Here is a 22913-nt window from a genome sequence, read left to right as displayed (position 1 = left end):
ACCCGGGATAAAGAAGTCTGATTTTCCTTACGTTCGAATAGGAACTCTAATATTAACTCTTTGTTTCTAGCAAAGTCACTCCATTTCTCTGAGTTATCTTTGCCATTAGTAAAATGAGAATAATATTAAATCTTGAATTCCTCAAGCTGAAAAGAAAAGTCAGTCAAGTAGCCAATGAACCTACCTAGAATACATAGCTGAGGACTGGTTGTCACTTTAATTTTAAAAAGTATATGACCAAGATACCTGTCCATAATCTTTTACAGTATTAAAAATACTATTCAAAGTTTCTTCTTTATGTTCCAATAAAATCTTTCCTGTTAAATTTTATCTTTGATGGAAAAGGAGAACAAATGGAGCCTTCCCATAAAAACTCTTTTTCTCCTCTTCTCTTCCCCACACAAAGTAACTCCCTTAGGGTTTTTGTTGTTGTTGCTGTTGTTGTTGTTGTTGTTGTTGCTGTTGTTGTTGTTTGAGAAGGAGTTTTGCTCTTCTTGCCCAGACTGGAGTGCAATGGTGCGATCTCAGCTCACTGCAACCTCTGCCTCCTGCGTTCAAGCGATTCTCCTGCCTCAGCCTCCCAAGTAGCCAGGATTACAGGTGCCCACCACCACGCCTGGCTAATTTTTTATTTTTATTTTTGTATTTTTAGTAGAGATGGGGTTTCACCATGTTGGCCAGGCTGGTCTTGAACTCCTGACCTCAGGTGATCCACCCACCTCGGCCTCCCAAAGTGCTGGGATTACAGGCATGAGCCACCACGCCCAGCCCCCTTAGTCTTAAAAACACAAATATTTCAGCCATTTAATTATATTGAACTCTTTTAACTCTTTGCGTGTTCATTGTATCTTTTTTTCTTTCTCGTGTTGTGAGAACCACTTCTAGAGTCATCACTCTAATAATACCACTCATAAAACTTTATTATTAGTATTAGATTAAACATGGTAGAGGAAATAACACTGACTTACTTGTCCAAAGACCCAGGTTTAATCTTAGCTGTCCCATTAACTAGCCTCATGACTTTGAGACATTAGTACAACTTCTCCAGACTTCTCTTTCCTCTATTGTAAACCAGGAAGTAAAGAGATTGATCTCTAGCATAACTCTTAGCTTTAACAAATCTGTGAATATTTTCAGAGAGAAGCCTTGGTAAATCATTTGTTTTGTTTTTATAAATTGTACTATATCTACCAAGTATTAATAAATTCATAAGCTTAGTTTGTCTAGTAATGCTACTGACTGCCTTCATCATAAATGACCGGCATTTTGGAAGTCAATATTCCGAGCATGTTGATGGCTTTACTCCTTCCATATCAAGTAGGAGGTGTTCTGAATTGGTGCTCGTCTGTCCAAGAAGGAAATCTGGATGAAGTTTGAAGCCTGGAAGAGTCCAGACCTAGAGAAAGCTTGTACAAGGTTCAGTTTGTAGCTTGTGTATATCTTCCTTCAGCCCTTTCCCCTGACTGTCAAATTGGGAAAGCAATAAGAACAAAATCTTGTCTTTGTCTCTATACGAGAACCAAATCATGTCTAATTAATGACGGCTTGTATCATTTACAAGCTCAAGGTAAGGAGACACTGATGTCATTGTCTTCGGGTCATGGAATGCATTTTGAAATTTCATGGGGGAGGTAAAAGTTAGAATATAGGGGACAAAATATATTCTGCAAATAGTGATCACCAAACCCAATACACATCTTGGAAATGGTCACAATGTCAAGGTTTGTAATTTAAAATGATAATATGTCAGATTATAAGTGGACTCCACCTTAGTCACGTAACCAACTCAATCTTTCCTTAAAGAATGACCAAGACATGGGAAGAATCTATATTGTGATTTCCCATATTGTCCTGAAGATAGATACACTGAGGACACAAAGTTTCAGTCACAGAAATTTAGAAAGACTTTAATTAGGAATTTGAGGGTACTTCTTCTCATGGGAAAAACCATGATTTGCTTCTCATTTAAAGATTTATTTTAAAGAAATTCAAAGCTGTTCATCAGAAACCAGAATTTTTTAAACTTTCACTCAATAGTTATAAAAGAATAATAATTTGAATAATCTTTCCTTCTCAAGTTTATCCTTTAGCATAGGTGTGTAGATCTATTTGCTGCCAAGTTAAGCTCCAAGACATTACTTCCTGATCTAGGTGCCATTAATAATGTATTGTCTAATAAGCGAAGAACTTCACAAATGACTCAAAAAACAAACAGATGAATGGGAAGCGGGAATTTTCTGGAACAACATCTTGCATTCTAGAAATGATTGATTGTTTCAGAAATGTATTGTTGAACTGATAAATGATCGAATTAATTCATTTTTACAACCATTTAGAAATAGAATTTAGAATTACAACAATTCTAAATCTTCTGAGGTTGAAATCACTGCCATTAATAAAGTTATTCTGATATGTTTTCCCAAGCCTTATCTGTTCTTTTTCAATATAAATGATAAATACTCTTTAAAGGTTATTTTTATGAAATATTTTAGACACAAAAAATATAGAGGAAAATACAACAAATATTTCAGTCCTTGCCACCAGGCGTAAGAAGTAAAACATCATAACTACAATTGAAGAACTTCTGTGTACCTTTTCTTATTCCACTCCCTTCTTTCTTCCTACCAGCAAACACTCCTCTGTGCATGTTTTTACATCCTACACTTGAATGAATCCCTAAAACAGACACTACTCTTTCATGTACACCAAAACTTTATGCAAATGGCATCAGACTCTGTGTCAACAACTTGCTTCTACTAATTTAATATTGTATGTAAAATGTGTCCACATTGACATATGTAGTTTTGTTTATATATTTAACTGCTAGACAGTATGAATTTACCTCAATTTTTTATCCATTCTATTCCTGATTAACATTTAAGTTTTTTTTCTAATTTTCACTTTTACAATGTCACAATCAATATTCTTATATATGCAACTTGTGCAAGACTTTCCCTGTGGTAGAATTTCTAGAACATTTAGTTGATTAGTATTATCAAATTGTTCTCTAAAGTATAAATTGCCCCAATTTACACTCCCACTAGCAAGACATAATCCCCACTGACCCACTTTCTTGCATCACTTGGTATGTTCAACATTTTCATATTTGCCATTCTAATAAATGTGAAGAGATACTTTACTAGATTTTAATTTGCATTTCTCCAACTCTTATCTTTGTGAGAATACAGGCCCAAGCATAACATAGTCAGAAAATGTTGTCTCCACTGTCTCACTCCTCACCCCTCATTCTGCTGGGAAACTCAGAGAACTTGCATATCAGAGGACCCTTCTGTTGTTTCCCTCCATGTGGAGGTGTGACAATCATGACCTCCCCCTCCCAGTGTTAAGTCAGAAACTGTGAAGGGTCTGAGATTTTACCTACTTGGAAGCTAACAAGTTAGCCTGCCATAGTTTTATATACGTATACTGACAGAAGACACAGGACTCCTGGGTCAGAGAAACAGACCATTTATTACTCACAGTATGACTCCCGTTTCACAGAATTATTTGGTAAGTCATATACACAAGACTGAACTAAGCTACCCACCATCACCTCTTGTTCCTTCACATTTCATACTTCATACTTAGGATAAATGACCAGTATTGCAATCCTCATTTGCCTTCTGAAGCAACAGAGGAAATCCACTATCCTGAAACCCTTTTTACTTCTACAGTAGCCATGCATATCAACAGAGAAAATTTTTGATATCCTATTTTTAGTGCTTTGTTTTTAGTTTAACCAATTACAAGCTTGGCACTGTGGCATGGTAGACTCCGGTAAGACACAATTTTACCTATTTTTGAATATCAGTTTTGCCATTTAATAGCTAAGTGACCTTGAGAAAGTTTCTTAATTTCTCTGAGATTTTATGTCCCCATCTGTAAAATGATAATAATAGTGCTTGTGTCAAAGGGTTGACAGATTTGGATGAGCTAATACAGGTAAAGTACATGATACATAATAAAGACCTTGGTGTTAACAGCTATTTTTACTTCAAAAGGCAACCTCCCCTTTTGTGGAAGAATGTTAATTCTCTGAATTTAGCAACGACTACTGCCCTGATGCTATTCCAATTATTGCTTTCAGGGATGTTTCAGATTTGGCAGATAATAACGACTGCCAGTTACTGAGTACCTACACACTACGTGTTTTCTTCTAGGTAGAAATTTTGCAGGTGAGGATATAGTACAAAAGAGGTTAAGAAACTTTCCTACAGTCATACAGCCAGTGAATAGCAGAGTTAGGATTTGGATTCTCAACTCTTTACCCCTGAATGCTGAGCTTTTGATTATTCTTTTCTATCAACACAAAGAAGGATGTATACATTTAAACAAAGAAGCCAGATACGAGAGTATCACCCTCATTTTACTCATCCATGAATGTGAATATGATGATAAACATATATCACAGGGTTTGGGATAGAAAACATGCCAAATTATCTTGTGATCTTCATTATCAGGGAAGCCTGTCTCTACCAAGCGCGCGTGCACACACACACACACACACACACACAGTGTTTAAGTGTCTTCTTTTTTCTTCTCTTTTCTTTTCTTTCTTTTTTTGAAATGGAGTCTCGCTCTGTTGCCCAGGCTGGAGTGCAATGGCACAATCTTGGCTCACTGCAACCTCCGCCTCCACGGTTCAAGCAATTCTGTCAGCCTCCCGAGTAGCTGGGATTACAAGCATGCGCCACCATGCCCGGCTAATTTTTGTATTTTTAGTAGAGATGGGGTTTCACCATGTTGACCAGGCTGGCCTGGAACTCCTGAACTCAAGTGATCCACCCTCCTTGGCCTCCCAAAGTGCTGGGATTACAGGCATGAGCCACTGCACCCAGCCCCTCAACCTTCTTCTTTATTTTAACTTTCATATTAGGTTCAGGGTATGTGTGCAGGTTTGTTATATAGATAAATTGCGTGTCACAGGAGTTTGGTGTACAGATTATTTTGTCGTCCAGGTAATAAGCACAGTACCCAATAAGTAGTCTTTCCATCTTCATCCTCCTCCCACACTCCACCCTCAAATAGAACCTGGTGTCTGTTGTTCCCTTCTTTGTGTCCATGTGTACTCAATGTATAGCTCCTACTTATAAGTGAAAACACGCAGCATTTGGTTTTCTGTTCCTGCATTAGTTTGCTTAGGATAATGGCCTCTAGCTCCATCCATATTGCAGCAAAGGATGTGATTTCACTCATTTTTTTTTTCTTTGAGATGGAGTCTTGCTCTATCGCCAGGCTGGAGTGCAATGGCGCAATCTCGGCTCACTGCAACTTTTGCCTCCCGGGTTCAAGCGATGCTCCTGCCTCAGCCTCCTGAGTAAGTGGGACTACAGTGTACACCACCACACCCAGCTAATTTTCTGTATTTTAGTCAAGATGGGGTTTTGCCATGTTGGCCAGGATGGTCTCAATCTCTTGACCTCATGATCCACCCACCTCGGCCTCCCAAAGTGCTGGGATTACAGGCATGAGCCATTGTGCTCGGCCAGTCTCATTCTTTTTTATGACTATGTAGTATTCCATAGTGTATATGTACCACACTTTCTTTATCTAGTCTACTGTTGATGGGCATTTAGGTTGATTCCATGTCTTTACTATTGTGAATTGTGCTGTGATTAACATACACGTGCAAGTGTCTTTATAATAGAACAATTTGTGTATTGGGGGGTATATACCCAATAACAGGATTGCTGGGTCTAATGGTAGTTCTGTTTTAAGTTCTTTGAGCAATCACCAAACTGCTTTCCACAGTGGCTGGACTAATTTGCATTCCCATCAGCAGTGTATAAGCATTCCCTTTTCCTGCAACCATATAGGCATTTGTTATTTTTTAACTTTTTATTAATAAGCCATTCTGACTGGTGTGAAATGGTAGCTCATTGTGGTTTTGATTTGCATTTCTCTAATGATTAGTGATGATGAGCATTTTTAATACCATTAAGTGTTTAAGCTTCTTAAGTAAGTTTGATAGTTAGCAGAGCCTCTTGAGAAAATAATATTCAAAAATCAGTAATATTTTAAAGACACTTCCTTTTTTCTGCTTAACTGAGAGTATCTGGAAAACCCAGCAACAATTCTAGGAAGCTTCTCTGACACAGAAAACAATCCCAGGCCAGAGACATTTGAACTTGGGCACTTTACAATCTACTTACTTTTTATTTTTCACTTTTACAATCCTTCTGCTGAGCAGCAAAATGAGTGAGAGCTATAAAGGAATATTAGAATTTTTAGTGTTTTCAGATCCACTCAGAAGGCTTTCTGATCTGAGTGATGCTTTAACTATGTTAACACAGAAATACAGCATCAATGTCAGTAGCTTAGACTTAAAGAACTATGCTTAGTATTGAATGGCATGTTTAACTTCTGCCTTTTTCATAATCTAAAGACTTATCTGAAGTTATACAATAAAAAAGATCAATGTTTAAACTCTAAAAGACTGTTAAGTTCAAAAATCTACCCCCCAAAGTCCTTCATCTTTCATTGGCTCACTATTTTAATATGTGATTAAAGCACAGTAATGCCACAAGTGATGATGTGAGACTTTCTGGAGGATTAGTCCATCCGCATTCAGCCTTCTGTCCTTCGCTTCTTGGTTGAGCAGAATTCTACAGTATCAGCCATCACTGCCTGCCTGTTCTTCTAATTATTTAAAGTTAATTTCAAAATAAATAATTATGAGAACCTATCTATCTGTGTCATATCCATGCTATACTTTTTCTTCTTTCAAAAAATCTTCTTCCTTGTTCCTCAGGTAGCTCTGCAGAAAACCTCCAATCAAATGCTTAGGAATAGAAGCTCCCTGAACTTCTATTTGGCATACTCAGTCCATAGATACTGGACTACCTATGGATACATTAAGATGCAACTCATTTCCCTGAGTATTTAAGGTATATATGAAGACTAAAATACTTACTCTTTTTCGCTTTAGGAAGATTCTTGGTTTAACTTTTAATTACTTCCTAGGAATGGCTGCCTCTACCCAATTCACTTAAGCAGATGTAACTACAACTGCAAAAACACTGTTGACTGATGTTCCCTAGAGACCTGTTCATTACCTGTCATTAAATGTTTTAAAAGTTTGCATAATTGATCCAGCCAATAAGTCATCATTGATTTATGGGGTTCTGTGCTGAAGAGTTGCTCTTTAAAAATTCATCACACCAGTATGTGTCTTTACAATCCATTAGCTGTTACGTACCCACAGTCTTAGCATTGATTGACCTTGGACTGAGATTCTCATGGACTTCTTTTTTTTGCAAGTCCTCAATATAGAAAAGCAATACTTCAGCCTTATCCCTTGACAGCTATACTTTGATTTTTCCCCTCCATCAAAATGAAAACTTTACTTGAAATGATGAATAAATAAAGCATATTCCATAAACAGCTCTTCACTATTATTTAAGCTTATGGGCTGCGTTGTGTGAATCTCCTTTCCCCACCATCAGATTCAAGTGTGTAAATGTTCTAAAAGGCTTTGAAAGTTTTATGATTATTTCAGGGGATGGTGGAGTAATAGCTGAAGAGTAAAGCTATTAGTTTTAATATTTATATTGAGTGCTCTGAAACATTAATGTGACAGGATGTAAGATCAGTGCAGTGGGATATATTTACTTCACAACCACTGCCACGTGGCAAAAGGGAAAAAAAGCTCTGTGTGTGTGCATTTATTTTCTAAAACTTTGAGGTCAAGGTTCAAATGCTTGTGGGTTATTTTTTTGTTTTCCTTTTCACAAGATTTAAAGTTTCAACTGACAGATACATTTGCTTTTCTTGAACTTGAGCTACTCTTAGGAGGCAGGAATGTACTGCCAGACAAAGCTTGGCACATGGGTTTGTTAGTTTATATGAGTCTGCATTCAAATATCCTCTGAGCCTGACATGGTAAATACTATCCACCAGATAAGTAACACTAGGTTATGCCAACTGTGTCTTGAGAAAATTTAAAGAATGATGGTTGTAATCTGGATAGAGAAACCTTCACGGACAGCTCCTCTTACTACATATGGAGAAGTAAGGCAAAACATTTCTGATTCTGGACTCTGACAGCTCTGGGTTTCAGTCTCAGCTCCACCCTGACAGGCTGTGTGAACTCGTGAAAGTTCCTTCACATCTTCAAGTATAGGTTATTGATTTTTTAAATAATTGTACCAGCAACATAGTTCTTGTGATGATTAAATGAGATAATCTCTTTAAAGACCTGGCACAAATGGCATAAATATTTCCTATTATTATCATCACCAAAATCAAATGAGCAAATACCTTTGGTGTGCCTGTAGGGTGCAAGGCACTGCATTTGTACCTATAATCAGATTATGGGGTTCTCATTCTCAAGTAACTAATTTACTTATTAATCCTATTGTTTTGTTATTAATTTACTTACTAATCTTATTACTTTGAATACTTCAGAGATATTGCAGATTTAGTTCCAGATCAACACAATAAAGCAAATCACATGCAAATTTTTTGGTTTTCTGGTACATAAAAAAGTTATGTTTCCACTATACTATATTCTATTAAGTGTATAATAGCATTATGTATAAAAAAAAGTTTTAGAAATGCTAACAATCGTCTGAGTCATTAGCAAGTTGTAATCTTTTTGCTCATGAATGGTCTTACCTCAATGTTGATGGCTGCTGACTGGCCAGGTGGCAGTTGCTGAAGGTTGGGGTGGCTGTGGCAATTTCTTAAAATAAGACAATGAAGTATGCTACATTGATTGACTTCCTTTCATGAACAACTCCACAGTAGCATGCAATGTTGTTTGATAGCATTTTACCCACAGTAGAACTTCTTTCAAAATTGGAGTCAATCTTCTCAAACCCTGCTGCTTTATCAACTATTTATGTAATATCCAAATCCTTTGCTGTCATTTCAACAATGTTCACTGCATCTTCGCCAAGAATAGACACTATCCCAAGAAACCTCTTCCTTTGCTCATCCATAAGAAACAGTTTCTCATCTGTTCAATTTTTATCACGAGATCACAGCAATTCAGTCAGATTTTCAGGATCTACTTCTAATTCTGGTTCTTTTGTTATTTTCACCACATTTTCTATTTTCACCACATTTTGGCTATTTTCACCACATTCACCTCCACTGAAGTCTTGACCCCCTCAAAGTCATCCATGAGAATTGGAATCAACTTCTTCCAAGCTCCTGTTAATGTTGATATTTTGATCTTCCTATGAATCCTGAATGTTCTTAATGGCATCTAGAATGGTGAATCCTTCCCAGAAGGTTTTCATTTTACTTTGCCCAAATCCATTAATCACTATCTATGGTAGCTATACCTTCATGAAACATACTTCTTAATAAGACTTGAAAGTTGAAATTATTCTTTGATCTTTGTGTTGCAGAAGGATATGCAAACAACATTCATCTCCTTGTACATCTCCATCAGGGTTCTTGGTTAACTAGGTACATTGTCAATGAACAGCAATATTTTGAAAGGAATCTTTTTTTCTGAACAGTAGATCTCAACTCTGGGCTTAGAATATTCAGTAAACCATGCTGTAAACAGATGTGCTGTCATCCAAAATTTGTTGTTCCATGTATACAGCACAGGCAGAGTAGATTTAGTATAATTCTTAAGGGCCCTAGGATTTTTAGAATAGTAAATGGCTTCAGCTTTAAGTCACCAGCTGCATTAGCCCCTAACAAGAGAGTCAGCCTGTCCTTTGAAGCTTTGAAGCCAGGCATTGACTTCTCTCTAGCTATGAAAGTCTTAGATGCATCGTCTTCCAATAGAAAGCTGGTTTGCCTACATTGAAAATCTGTTGTTTAGTGTAGCCACTTTCATCAATGAGTTTAGCTAGATCTCTGGATAACTTGCTACACCTGCTACATCAGCACTTGCTGCTTCATTAGGCACTTTTATGTTACAAAGATGGCTTCTTTTCCTTCAACCTCATGAACTAACTTCTGCTAGCTTCAAACTTTTTGCAGTTTCCTCACCTCTGTCAGCATTCAGAAAATTGAAGAGAGTTAGGACCTTGCTCTGGATTAGGCTTTGATTTAAGGAAATGCTGTGGTTGGTTTGATTTTCTGTTGTTGTTGTTGTTGTTGTTCTTCTTTTTTTTTTTTTTTTTTTTTTTTTTTGACAGAGTCTAACTCTGTCATCAGGCTGGAGTACAGTGGCGCGATCTCAGCTCACTGCAATCTCCGCCTCCCAGATTCAAGTGATTCCCCTGCCTCAGCCTCCCGAGTAGCTAGGACTACAGGTGCACACCACCACACCCAGCTAATTTTTTGTATTTTAGTAGAGATGTGGTTTCACCATGTTGGCCAGGATGATCTCGAACTCCTGACCTCATGATCCGCCCGCCTCAGCCTCCCAAAGTGCTGAGATTACAGGTGTGAACCACCGCGCCTGGCCAGTTGGTTTGATTTTCCACCCAATCACTAAAACTTTCTTCATATCAACAGTGAGGCTGTTTGGTTTTCTTACCATTCATGTGTTCCCTGAAATAGCACTTTTAATTTCCTTCAAGAACTTTCTTTTCGCATTCACAACTTGGCTAACTGTTTAGTGCAAGAGAGCTAGCTTTTGGCCTCTCTCGATTTTCAACATGCCTTCCTCACTGAGCTTAATCGTCGCTAGCTTTTGATTTAAAGTGAGAAATATATGACTCTTCCTTTCACTGGAACACTTAGAGGCCTTTGTAGGATTATTAACTTTATTAACTGGCCTAATTTCAATATTCCTGTGTCTCGGAGAATAGGGAGGCCTGAGGAGAGTGAGAAAGAGAAACAGCTGCTTGGTGGAGCAGTCAGAACATAAACACTTACCAATTAAGTTTGCCATCTTATGTGGTACCCCAAAACAATTACAACAGTAACATAAAAGATCACGGATTACAGATCACTATAACACATATGGTAAGCATCAAAAAGTTTGAAATATTGCAAGAATTACCAAAATGTGACACAGAGACTCAAAGTGAGCACAGGATCTTGGAAAAATGGCACCAATAGATAACAAAGCAGGTTTGCCACAAACCTTCGGTTTGTAAAAAAACACAGTATCTGCAAAGCACAACGAAGTGAAACACAATAAAATGAGGTATGCCTCTGTTGGGAAAACAAAAACCTTTTCTCACTTAAATCTCAAAAGTTTTTTTTTTTATTCTGGTATTATTCTGGTGTTATTCTGGTATTAAAGCAGACTCCTAAGACCCAGGTTCAAGTCCCAGCTCTGCCTTTTGCTGCCTGAACAACACCACACTTGTCATATGATCACTCTGGGACTCTTTCGTCATATGTAAAATGAGGATATTAATAATTACCTCACATAGTTACTGTGAAGATTAAAGAAGATGATGTTAATACTGTTTGTGATAAAAACTAAGCTGTTAAAAATGTGCTATGTTCAGACAATCTCAGGTTTGAGGAGTTAGGCAAACCCGAGTGGTCATATGAGTTACCAGTTATCTTTAGCTGTCAATAACAATGAAAACATTCATTATGAAATAAGTGAGACAAGGAGTAAGTTGTGGTAAAGGTCAGCTAAGGAAGAGCTTGCTTTTATGCTAGTATAATCATGACAAGGTTGGATTGGAGCTGGACGTTTAATAACAATTTCAACATCAATAAACAAATATGAGTAATTAAGTATGAGTGAATTTGAATTGGGATAACTACTATGAACACAAGTGAAGGGAAGGCGCCTAGGTGTGTGGGATGGTAGATGTGTGGGGCGGGCATGGCTTGAACACCGATCCCTGGGAGAAGAAGTCAGGCATGTAAGCTAGGGAAGGAGGGCAACCTTGAGCACAGGCTAAAGAGATGTTATTTGATCCTGCAGTCCAGCTTAAAATATGTTCATAGCTCAAAGCAGCAGTCTAAACTTTGAATGTACATCAGAACCACTTGGGGAGCTTTTACAAATCCAATACCAAGGCTTCACCCCAGGCTGTTTAAAACAGGATTTCTGGAGGAGAAACCCAGACATCAGTATTTTTAAAGCTCCCAGGTGATTCTGGTGCAGCCAAGGTTGAGAACCACTAGTTTGAAATGACTAGAGAGAGAGAGAGATTTTGAAGACTGCAATCCAGAGGTATAGATTCAAGTTGATCTGAATGTATGCTCCTCCCATATTCTAAATTCATAACTTCTATCTTCTGTTTTCCATTATTAGTCTCTCCCTTTTCTTTTGGAATATTTCCTCAGATGTGTGAGATTCTGTATGTGCATGCTCACATTCAAGAACGAGGTACTAAAAAGATTATAGAAAATTTCTTTACATGGATTTTGTATGAATTTGACATTTTTTTCCCCCAATTGTTGGGCTTTACTGTCAGTGTGTAAGTGATGAGCTGTCTTTTTTGTTGAAAGATTCACAAATGTCAATACTCATAGGTCTTTTCTTTGGAATTCTCTGCATTCTGAAAAGAGGCCTCCAAACTCCTCCTTGGACACTATATAGGACTGGATACATCTAGTCTGTGAGCAGGGCAGGGAAAGGATGTCAAGATCCCTACCAGTCAATATACCAACTATCACTCAATGCCCCCATCTTCTGACTCTGCACCTCATCCTTTGCCCTCCCATGTGGCCATATCCCCCACCCCAGAGCCTGCCTGGTTACATTTTTCCAGAGATTAAATCCCTGTCCTCTGTGGTGAATAGAGGGGGTGGAGGGAGGAAAAAGAGGGAGGTATTGGGGGTGGGTACAGACCTGGGCTGTATTGGACTGGGCCGGGGGTCTGGGAGTCCAAATGCTCCATGCACTAAGCTTCCACGAATTCTCCTGATTTCTGCTTCATCTCCTGAGTTTTTCACCGCATTATGTGACAGCTGGTGTCCAATTCTGATTTTTTTCTAGGATTTTGTCAGATAAATTCATTCATGTGTTGTTAATACTATTAGCACTTGTGTTTTAACTTCCTCTGCCCTGCCGAATCATTCACTACCCTCCACCGACTTCCTACCTTCCAGAAATGTCTTAGCCACTTCTTGTCTGCTTGTGTCTCCCTTCCTGCTTCTTTGTCCCTGTGGGTTTATGAAATTTTGTTTTTGTTATTTGCATATTATATGAATAGAGACATTCAAGTGGAAGAGAAGAGAAATACATGTGGTCAATCTGCCATGTTTAAACAGAAGTCCCAAAGGTTTGGGGGCAGGGGTGATTGTTGTTTTTATAAATATTGTGCAGAACTATGAAAAATAGATAAAAGTGGACTCACGAGGAGTGCAGAAGTTAGAGAGCTTCTCCTCAGCTTTCACTTTTTCCTCTAAACCCAGACCAACTCTGAGAACACAAATATAAGAAAGCGGTGGTGGTCTCTAATTGCGGTCTCCACTTCCTGCCTTTCTAGATCTTTCTGCCAAAATGTAGAGAGACCAAGGAGCCATGAAGAAGTTGTCTTGTTTCCTACTTGGATGACATGTTTCTTTTATAGATTCTGTCACTCAGCAAAGTCTCCTTATGTGCCTTCTTCCTAAAGATGCTTAATATTGTGTGGGGGATGCAAAGATCAACAAAATAGTGTATGCTCAAGAAATTTAGAAGCTAGTGGGAAAGCTGGTAGAGGAAAAACTGTTATGTCACATGCCCATTCCAAGGTGCTCTGTCTTACCTCACAAGTCTTGAGAAGTGAGTAACCCTCCTATCATTGCCCAACCTCGTATCTCTTCAGTATCAAAAAACACTGGTTTCATGATGGAGGTTCTGCTTGCGAACGCTCAAAGAGGGCAAAACTAAATGGTAAACAGGTGAGCATTGCCACTACAATCTAAACTGTTCCAATTCCAACTCCCCTCTTCAACTCCCCAGCCTCAGCAGAGATCTTCAAGAAAGAAAGCTCTTGGCCAATGCCAATGCATATTTTCATACTGAATAAGTATTGCCTAGGCCCAAATTCAAAGCAGGAAATATATATCAGCAGATGAAAGTCTTGATGTGAACATTCTAATTTGTATCTTCTCATCTTTCATCTCCTCTCTCTCTTCCCCTACATTTCTCCCTTGTTCTTTTTCCATTTAAAAATTTCACTTTGAGCAACACCCCAAATGCTCACATGGAGACAGGTAAACACGCTCTTTGTTTGTCCCTAGCTATGGGTCCTTTAATGTAAAGGTCGCATGGCAAATATTTTCTATCCCAAATGTCAAAACCACCATGGACTTCCCCGAGGGGACTGTTTTCCAAAACTCTGTGAAATCAGGTTGGCAGGCCAGGACAGACATAATGCTGCAGCTACACATATCCCTTGAAAAACCACAGGAAATAGCACACTCAGAGTCCTCACATTACCACATGGGAACAGGCCAAGACGGGGCTCCTGGGGTGCTTGCCAGGCATCATGAGCGGTAGGTACAACCACCTACTCACTCACAGTCAAGACCATGGCCCCTCTCACTGGCTGCTCCTTTTGCCTAACAAAGAAAATTTGCAGATGTACACACCTCACTCATAGGGAATAACTAGTCTTTAAAAATCTTCTGTGGGGAGGCACTCACACACCCTTGCAGGCTTATTCTCCAGGGATGGCAAGCTCTACCATACACGTATAATAGTAGCAGCAGCTTCCCTGTGAGTGTGCTTCCCTCTGTGGGATTCCAAAGTGCTGTACACACCATAGGGAAAACCTGGCAAAAGAATTCAGATTAGTAGACAGCCTTTTCATAAATTCTTTCTCTACCTTCCTAGTAAGGGGAAAAGAGGAAGACAGAGAGGAGAAGAGAAGATGTGAGAAGGTTATAACTTGTTCACAGCTTGCCCCCTTCTTCTGGGTGACTCAGAGGTTTTGGGTCTTGCCTGTTTACCTGATCTCCATTCCCTAGTGTTCTGAGAAAAGGAGAGGTAGAAGTTATACTGGAAGAATCTACAGAGAAAATCAGTAAGAATAAAAGAAACCATATGATGCCCTAAGGGGCTATATGGTAAAGGAAATGTGGCATATTGGGAGGCATTGTACAGGACGGGGAGCCTGGAGAAAAGAGGTGGCAAAAGGATTAATGTAAGGGTAAAAGGAAAGAATTTTTTTGGGCTAAGTGAGAAATTTCTGCAAGTCTTTTTGGGCAAAACAATGGAAGACAATGGGTGATATTACCATACCTTGCATTGGTCTATGGACTTGAACTTCTTTCAGTGACTGAAATATACAAGAGAAGCTTCGAATTTTTATTGGAACCATAATCTTTTAACTAGACTACTGCTCTGGTATGAGACCACATTGCGGAAGCTTTCTAGGCCTTCCTAGAGAGTGGTTCCATACATATTTGTGCTACCTATCCATCTTTTCTGCAACCCCCAAAGATATTTTGTCCCATTCAACTACCTCTTAAGAATCAGCCTTCTAGGCTCTTTTCCTCCTCTTCCTCTGGAAATGCACACTAGACCTTGGGTGGTCTCCATTCAGAATATTCACCAAAATGAGGTTTAGCCAATGAGTGGAGAATAATGTTTAAACTAATGAAAAGGTAAGGATTCTTTGATTAATGTACTATCATTTGCCTACCCTTCCAGATACACCTTTCTGCACCCTGGTCTAGGTCCCAGGGCCTGACCTGCGTGATCTGATGGATGACAAAAATCCTTTGTCCTCTAACTTGTGGTTGAATTTGGTCAGTGGGGAACACTAGAAGGAGATTTGGAGATAGGATCTGGTTATTTACTCCCAAATTCATTTCCTGTTCTACAGGAGCGTCCCTCAACCACTGGCACAGCCTCAATTGAAAGGCCCCCTCTACCCAGCTCTCTCTCCTTCCCTGGGTTTCGGTAACCACTTTCTTCCTCACTCATTCAGACCTTAGGTTCACTAGCTCTGGAGTCTGGCATTATCCTTTGTGAGTTTTCCCTGCTCCTCATCCACGTCCTTGTAAATAGTCTTTTTATTAGAGTGTCTTTCAAATTACCAAATTAGAGGGTACCATCTGTTTCCAGCTGGAACCCTGACTGACAGAGTTGGTAGAATGAAATTTACCAAAGCAAAATGCCTAGCCTACCCAGAGGGCAAAAATAAAACGAGGGTGCTATTTATTAAGCAGTCATAAAAATAAACATAAGCTGAAGAAAAATCTTGTCAGACTTAGGTTACATAAGAGAGCATTAAATTGAAACAAATAAATCATATTGTAATAGAGATTCCTATAGGAAGACTATGATTCCTATCACTGTATTATAAGAAAGACTGTTAAAAATTGTTTACAATCATTTTTCTTTTAAAATTTCTTTAAAAATTAAGAAACAACGCAAAACACTACTTTCAATAAAGCAATTAACCCTAAAGACCAAGATGAAAGGGATCTGGCTTGGATCATAAAGATTCTAAAGAAGGCAGAGTAAAAGAAGTAAGATCTGCATTACAAGCAGTAAAGAGCAGAATTGCCACCGAATAAAATCAAGTCATTGGTTGTGAGGAATTCACTTGAGGGACTCTATCACACACAGAAGAAATGCATAAAAAACATCAGCTGAAAATAAACTGAGCACTAAGCAAAGTTACTAAACAGCCTACATACAAGATGGACATTCAATAAGCAAAGCTTTCTAATATATCAGAATAACTATGCAGAAGCCATAACGGGAAAAGACACCATTCATCTTAGAAACAATAATTATATACTTAATATATTTTTATATTAACAACAAATTATGGAGTAGTATGAAGAAAACTATAGAGCTTTATTGAGTTATAAAAAATAAATGGAATGGCATGTTATATCATTGACTAAGAAGACTCACTACTGTAAAAATATCAATTATGCACAAATTAATATAGGGGTTTTAATGCAATAATAATCAAAATCCTAGTGGGACTTATGTTTGGTCTGCAGTGAAAGAGCAAGAACTTGACAAAATGATTTTGAATTTGTGTAAGAAAAAGAGCAAAAAATAGCAAAGAAAAATAAGTTCAAAGAAAAAATTTGACCTACCAAGCTACACTATTAAGTTATAATAATTAAAACATTTTATTAGTTGTACAATTATCAGAAAAGCTAATACATGCAAGAGAATGATATTTTTAAGATAATAATTTTATAAGTATATAACGAGCCATCATAAATCCATGAAGAAAAGAGATTATTCAATAATTGATGCTAAAACATGAGGTTACATTATTGAAAAAAATACGTGCCACTTCACCTCATGTTACAACAAAACCAATTCCAAATGAATTAAAGATCTATAATTATTAAATTATGCCGTGAATTATACCAAAAAAAAGCTAGACAAATTGATATATACTTATTAAGTCTTGGATTGAGGAAGAATTTTCCACATAAAAGTAACACAAAATATCATAAAGAAATAGTTTATTAGTTTTTTTAAAAAGCTAGTGCTGGCTTCGGCAGCACATATACTACAATTGGAACAGTAAAGAGAAGATTAGCACAGCTCCTGCACAAGGCTGAGACGCAAATTTGTGAAGCATTCTACATATACATATATTTATACTTTAAGTTCTGGGATACTTGTGCAGAACGCACGGGTTTGTTACATAAGTATTCAAGTGCCACAGTGGTTTGCTGCACCCATCAAACCGTCATCCACATTAGGTATTTCTCCTAATGCTGTCCTCAATGCTATCCCTCCTAATGCTATCCCTCCCCTACAACCCCACCCCATGACAGGCCCCAGTGTGTGATGTTCCTCTCCGTGTGCTCGTATATTCTCATTGTTCAATTCACACTTATGAGTGAGAACATGCAGTGTTTGGTTTTCTGTTCCTGTGTTAGTTCACTGAGAGTGATGGTTTCCAGCTTTATCCATGATCCTGCAAAGAACAAGAACTCATCCTTTTTTATGTCTGCATGATATTCCATGGTATATATGTACCACATTTTCTTTATCCAGTCTATCATTGATAGGCATTTGGGTTGGTTCCAAGTCTTTGCTATTGTGAACAGTACTGCAATAAACATACGTGTGCATGTGTCTTTATAGTAGAATGATTTATAATCCTTTGGGTATATACCCAGTAATAGGATTGCTGGGTCAAATGGTATTTTTGGTTCTAGATCCTTGAGGAATCGCCACATTGCCTTCCACAATGGTTGAACTAAAATCAACACTCCCACCAATAGTGTAAAAGCATTCCTATTTCTCCACATCCTCTCCAGCATCTGTTGTTTTCTGACTTTTTAATGATCACCATTCCATTCTAACTGGCGTGAGATGGTATCTCATTGTGGTTTTGATTTGCATTTCCCTAATGACCAGTGATGATGAGCTTTTTTCATATGTTTGTTGGCCACATAAATGCCTTCTTTGAGAAGTGTCTGTTCATATCCTTCACCCACTTTTTGATGGGGTTGTTTGTTTTTTTTCTTGTAAATTTGTTTAAGTTCCTTGTAGATTCTGAATATTAGCTCTTTGACAGATGGATAGATTGCAAAAATTTTCTCCCATTCTGTAAGTTGCCTGTTCACTCTGATGATAGTTTCTTTTGCTGTGCAGAAGCTCTTTAGTTTAATTAGATCCCATTTGTCAATTTTGGCTTTTGTTGCCATCGCTTTTGGTGTTTTAGACATGAAGTCCTTGCCCATGCCTATGTCCTGAATGGTATTGCCTAGGTTTTCTTCTAGGGATTTTATGGTTTTAGGTCTAAAATTTAAGTGTTTAATCCATCTTGAATTAATTTTTTATAGGTGTAAGGAAGGGATCCAGTTTCAGCTTTCTACATATGGCAAGCCAGTTTTCCCAGCACCATTTATTAAACAGGGAATCCTTTCCCCATTTCTTCTTTTTGTCAGGTTTGTCAAAGATCAGATGGTTGTAGATATGTGGCATTATTTCTGAGGCCTCTGTTCTGTTCCATTGGTCTATGTATCTGTTTTGGTACAAGTACCATGCTGTTTTAGTTACTATAGTCTTGTGGTAGAGTTTGAAGTCAGGTAGCATGATGCCTCCAGCTTTGTTCTTTTTTGCTTAGGATTGCCTTGGCTATACAGGCTCTTTTTTGGTTCCATATGAACTTTAAAGTAGTTCTTTCTAATTCTGTGAAGAAAGTGAATGGTAGTTTGATAGGGATAGCACTGAATCTATAAATTACTTTGGGCAGGATGGCCATTGTCATGATATTGATTCTTCCTATCCATGAGCATGGAATATTTTTCCATTTGTTTGTGTTCTCTCTTATTTCATTGAGCAGTGGTTCATAGTTCTTCTTGAAGAGGTCCTTCACAACCCTGGTAAGTTGGATTCCTAAGTATTTCATTCTCTTTGTAGCAATTGTGAATGGGAGTTCACTCATGATTTGACTCTCTTTTTGTCTCTTATTGGTGTATAGGAATGCTTGTGATTTTTGCACATTGATTTTGTATCCTGAGACTATGCTGAAGTTGCTTATCAGCTTAAGGAGATTTGGGGCTGAGATGATGGGATTTTCTAAATATACAATCATGCCACCTGCAAACAGGGACAATTTGACTTCCTCTTTTCCTAATTGAATACCTTTTATTTCTTTATTTTGCCTGATTGCTCTGGCCAGAACTTCCAACACTACATTGAATAGGAGTGGTGAGAGAAGGCATCCTTGTCTTGTGCTGGTTTTCAAAGGGAATGCTTCCAGCTTTTGCCCATTCAGTATGATATTGGCTGTGGGTTTGTCATAAATAGCTCTTATTATTTTGAGATACGTTCCGTCAATACCTGGTTTCTTGAGAGTTTTCAGCATGAAGAGATGTTGAATTTTGTCGAAGGCCTTTGCTGCATCTATTGAGATAATCGTGATTTTTGTCGTTGGTTCTGTTTATGTGACGGATTACGTTTATTGCTTTGCATATGTTGAACCAGCCTTGCATCCCAGGGGTGAAGCCAACTTGATCTTGGTGGATAAGCTTTTTGATGTGCTGCTGGATTAGTTTGCCAGTATTTTATTGAGGATTTCTGCATCAATGTTCATCAGGGACATTGGTCTAAAATTCTCTTTTTTTGTTGTGTCTCTGCCAGGCTTTGGTATCAGGATGATGCTGGCCTCATAAAATGAGTTAAGGAGGATTTCCTCTTTTTCTATTGATTGGAATAGTTTCAGAAGGAATGGTACCAGCTCCTCCTTGTACCTCTGGTAGAATTTTGCTGTGAATCCTTCTGGTCCTGGGCTTTTTTTTTTGGTTGGTAAGCTATTAATTATTACCTCAATTTCAGAGCCTGTTATTGGTCTATTCAGATATTCAACTTCTTCCTGGTTTAGTCTTGGGAGGGTGTATGTGTCCAGGAATTTATCCATTTCTTCTAGATTTTCTAGTTTATTTGTGTAGAGGTGTTTATAGTATTCTCTGATGGTAGTTTGTATTTCTGTGGGGTCGGTAGTGATATCCCCTTTATCATTTTTTTATTGCGTCTATTTGATTCTTCTCTCTTTTCTTGTTTATTAGTCTTGCTAGCGGTCTGTCAATTTTGTTGATCTTTTCAAAAAACCAGTTCCTGGATTCATTGATTTTTTGAAGTGTTTTTTGTGTCTCTATCTCCTTTACTTCTCCTCTGATCTTGGTTATTTCTTGCCTCCTGCCAGCTTTTGAATTCGTTTGCCCTTGCTTCTCTAGTTCTTTTAATTGTGATGTTAGGGTGTCAATTTTAGATCTTTCATGCTTTCTCTTGTGGGCACTTAGTGCTATACATTTCCCTCTACACACTGCTTTAAATGTGTCCCAGAGATTCTGGTATGTTGTGTCTTTGTTCTCCTTAGTTTCAAAGAACATCTTTATTTCTCCCTTTATTTTGTTATTTACCCAGTAGTCATTCAGGAGCAGGTTGTTCAGTTTCCATGTAGTTGTGCAGTTTTGAGTGACTTTCTTAATCCTGAGTTCTAATTTGATTGCACTGTGGTCTGAGAGACATTTTGTTGTGATTTCTGTTCTTTTACATTTGCTGAAGAGTGCTTTAGTTTCAACTATGTGGTCAATTTTGGAATAAGTTCAATGGGGTGCTGAGAAAAATGTATATTGCGTTGTTTGGGGTGGAGAGTTCTGTAGATGTCTATTAGGTCTGCTTGGTGCGGAGCTGAGTGCAAGTCCTGGATATCCTTGTTAACTTTCTGTCTCGTTGATCTGTCTAATATTGACAGTGGGCTGTGAAAGTCTCCCATTTTATTGTGTGGGAGTCTAAGACTCTTTGTAGGTCTCTAAGGACTTGCTTTACGAATCTGGGTGCTCCTGTGTTGGGTACATATATAATTAGGATAGTTAGCTCTTTTTGTGGAATTGATCCCTTTGCTGTTATGTAATGGCCTTCTTTGTCTCTTTTGATCTTTGTTGGTTTAAAATCTGTTTTATCAGAGACTAAGATTGTAACCCCTGGTTTTTTTGTTTGTTTGTTTTTTGTTTGTTTGTTTGTTTTCCATTTGCTTGGTAGATCTTCCTCCATCCCTTTATTTTGAGCCTATGTGTGTCTCTGCACATGAGATGGGTCTCCTAGATTCAGCACACTGATTGTGATTGGTCTTGATGCTTTATCCAATTTGCCAGTCTGTCCTTTAATTGGTGAATTTAGCCTATTTACATTTAAGGTTAATATTGTTATGTGTGAATTCGATCCTGTCATTATGATGTTAGCTGGTTATTTTGCCCATTAATTGATGCAGTTTCTTCCTAGCATCAATGGTCTTTACAATTTGGCATGTTTTTGCAGTGGCTGGTACTGGTTGTTCCTTTCCATGTTTAGTGCTTCCTTCAGGAGCTCTTGTAAGGCAGGCCTGTGGTGACAAAATCTCTCAGCACTTGCTTGTCTGTAAAGGATTTCATTTCTTTCACTTATGAAGCTTAGTTTGGCTGGATATGAAATTCTGGGTTGAAAACTCTTTTTTTTTAAGAATGTTGAATATTGGTCCCCATTATCTTCTGGCTCATGGGGTTTCTGCCAAGAGATCTGCTGTTAGTCTGATGGGCTTCCCTTTGTGGGTAACCCAACCTTTCTCTCTCGCTGCTCTTAACGTTTTTTCCTTCATTTCAACCTTGGTGAATCTGACAATTATGTGTCTTGGGGTTGCTCTTCTCAAGGAGTATTTTTGTGGCATTCTCTGTATTTCCTGAATTTGAATGTTGGCCTGCCTTGCTATATTGGGGAAGTTCTCCTGGATGATATCCTGAAGAGTGTTTTCCAACTCGGCTCCATTCTCCCCATCACTTTCAGGTCCACCAATCAAACATAGATTTGGTTTTTTCACATAGTCCCATATTTCTTGGAGGCTTTGTTCGTTTCTTTTTACTCTTTTTTCTCTAAACTCCTCTTCTTGCTTTATTTCATTAATTTGATCTTCAATCGCTGATATCCTTTCTTCCACTTGATCAGATCAGCTATTGAAGCTTGTGCATGCATCACAAAGTTCTCGTGCTATGGTTTTCAGCTCCATCAGGTCATTTATGGTCTTCTGTACACTGTTTATTCTAGTTAGTCATTCTTCTAACCTTTTTTCTAGGTTTTTAGTTTTCTTGTGATGGGTGAGAACGTGCTCCTGTAGCTTGGAGAAGTTTGTTATTACCAAACTTCTGAAGCCTACTTGTGTCAACTCGTCAAACTCATTCTCTGTCCAGCTGTGTTCCATTCCTGGCAAGGAGCTGCGATCCTTAGGAGGAGAAGAGGCACTCTGGTTTTTAGAATTTTCACCTTTTCTGCTCTGGTTTCTCCCCATCTTTTTGGTTTTATCTACCTTTGGTCTTTGATGTTGGTGACCTACAGATGGGGTTTTGGTGTGGATGTCCTTTTTGTTGATGTTGATGCTATTACTTTCTGTTTGTTAGTTTTTTCTTCTAACAGACAGATCCCTCAGCTGCAAGTCGATTGGAGTTTACTGGAGTTCCACTCCAGATCCTGTTTGCCTGGGTATCACCAGCGGAGGCAAATATAGCAGAACAGCAAATATTGCAGAACAGTAAATATTGCTGCCTGATCCTTCCTCTGGAAGCTCTGTCCCAGAGGGGCACTCGGCTGCATGAGGTGTCAGTCAGCCCCTACTGGGAGGTGTCTCCCA

The 22913-nt window shown here is 38.3% G+C and overlaps 1 non-coding gene across 1 annotated transcript; it reads left to right on the top strand.

Moving 5' to 3' along the window:
• Positions 1-17282: 17282 nt before the first annotated feature.
• On the top strand, positions 17283-17389 carry LOC126944629 (U6 spliceosomal RNA). Its single transcript, XR_007722138.1, has one exon. It is a non-coding gene; the product is annotated as a U6 spliceosomal RNA (small nuclear RNA).
• Positions 17390-22913: the final 5524 nt, after the last annotated feature.

The sequence above is a fragment of the Macaca thibetana genome, chromosome 1, assembly GCF_024542745.1.
Source record: "Macaca thibetana thibetana isolate TM-01 chromosome 1, ASM2454274v1, whole genome shotgun sequence".
NCBI classification, from domain to species: Eukaryota; Metazoa; Chordata; class Mammalia; order Primates; family Cercopithecidae; genus Macaca; species Macaca thibetana.
Note: the sequence above shows the minus strand (reverse complement) of the source record. Positions and strands in the feature narration are given on the sequence as shown.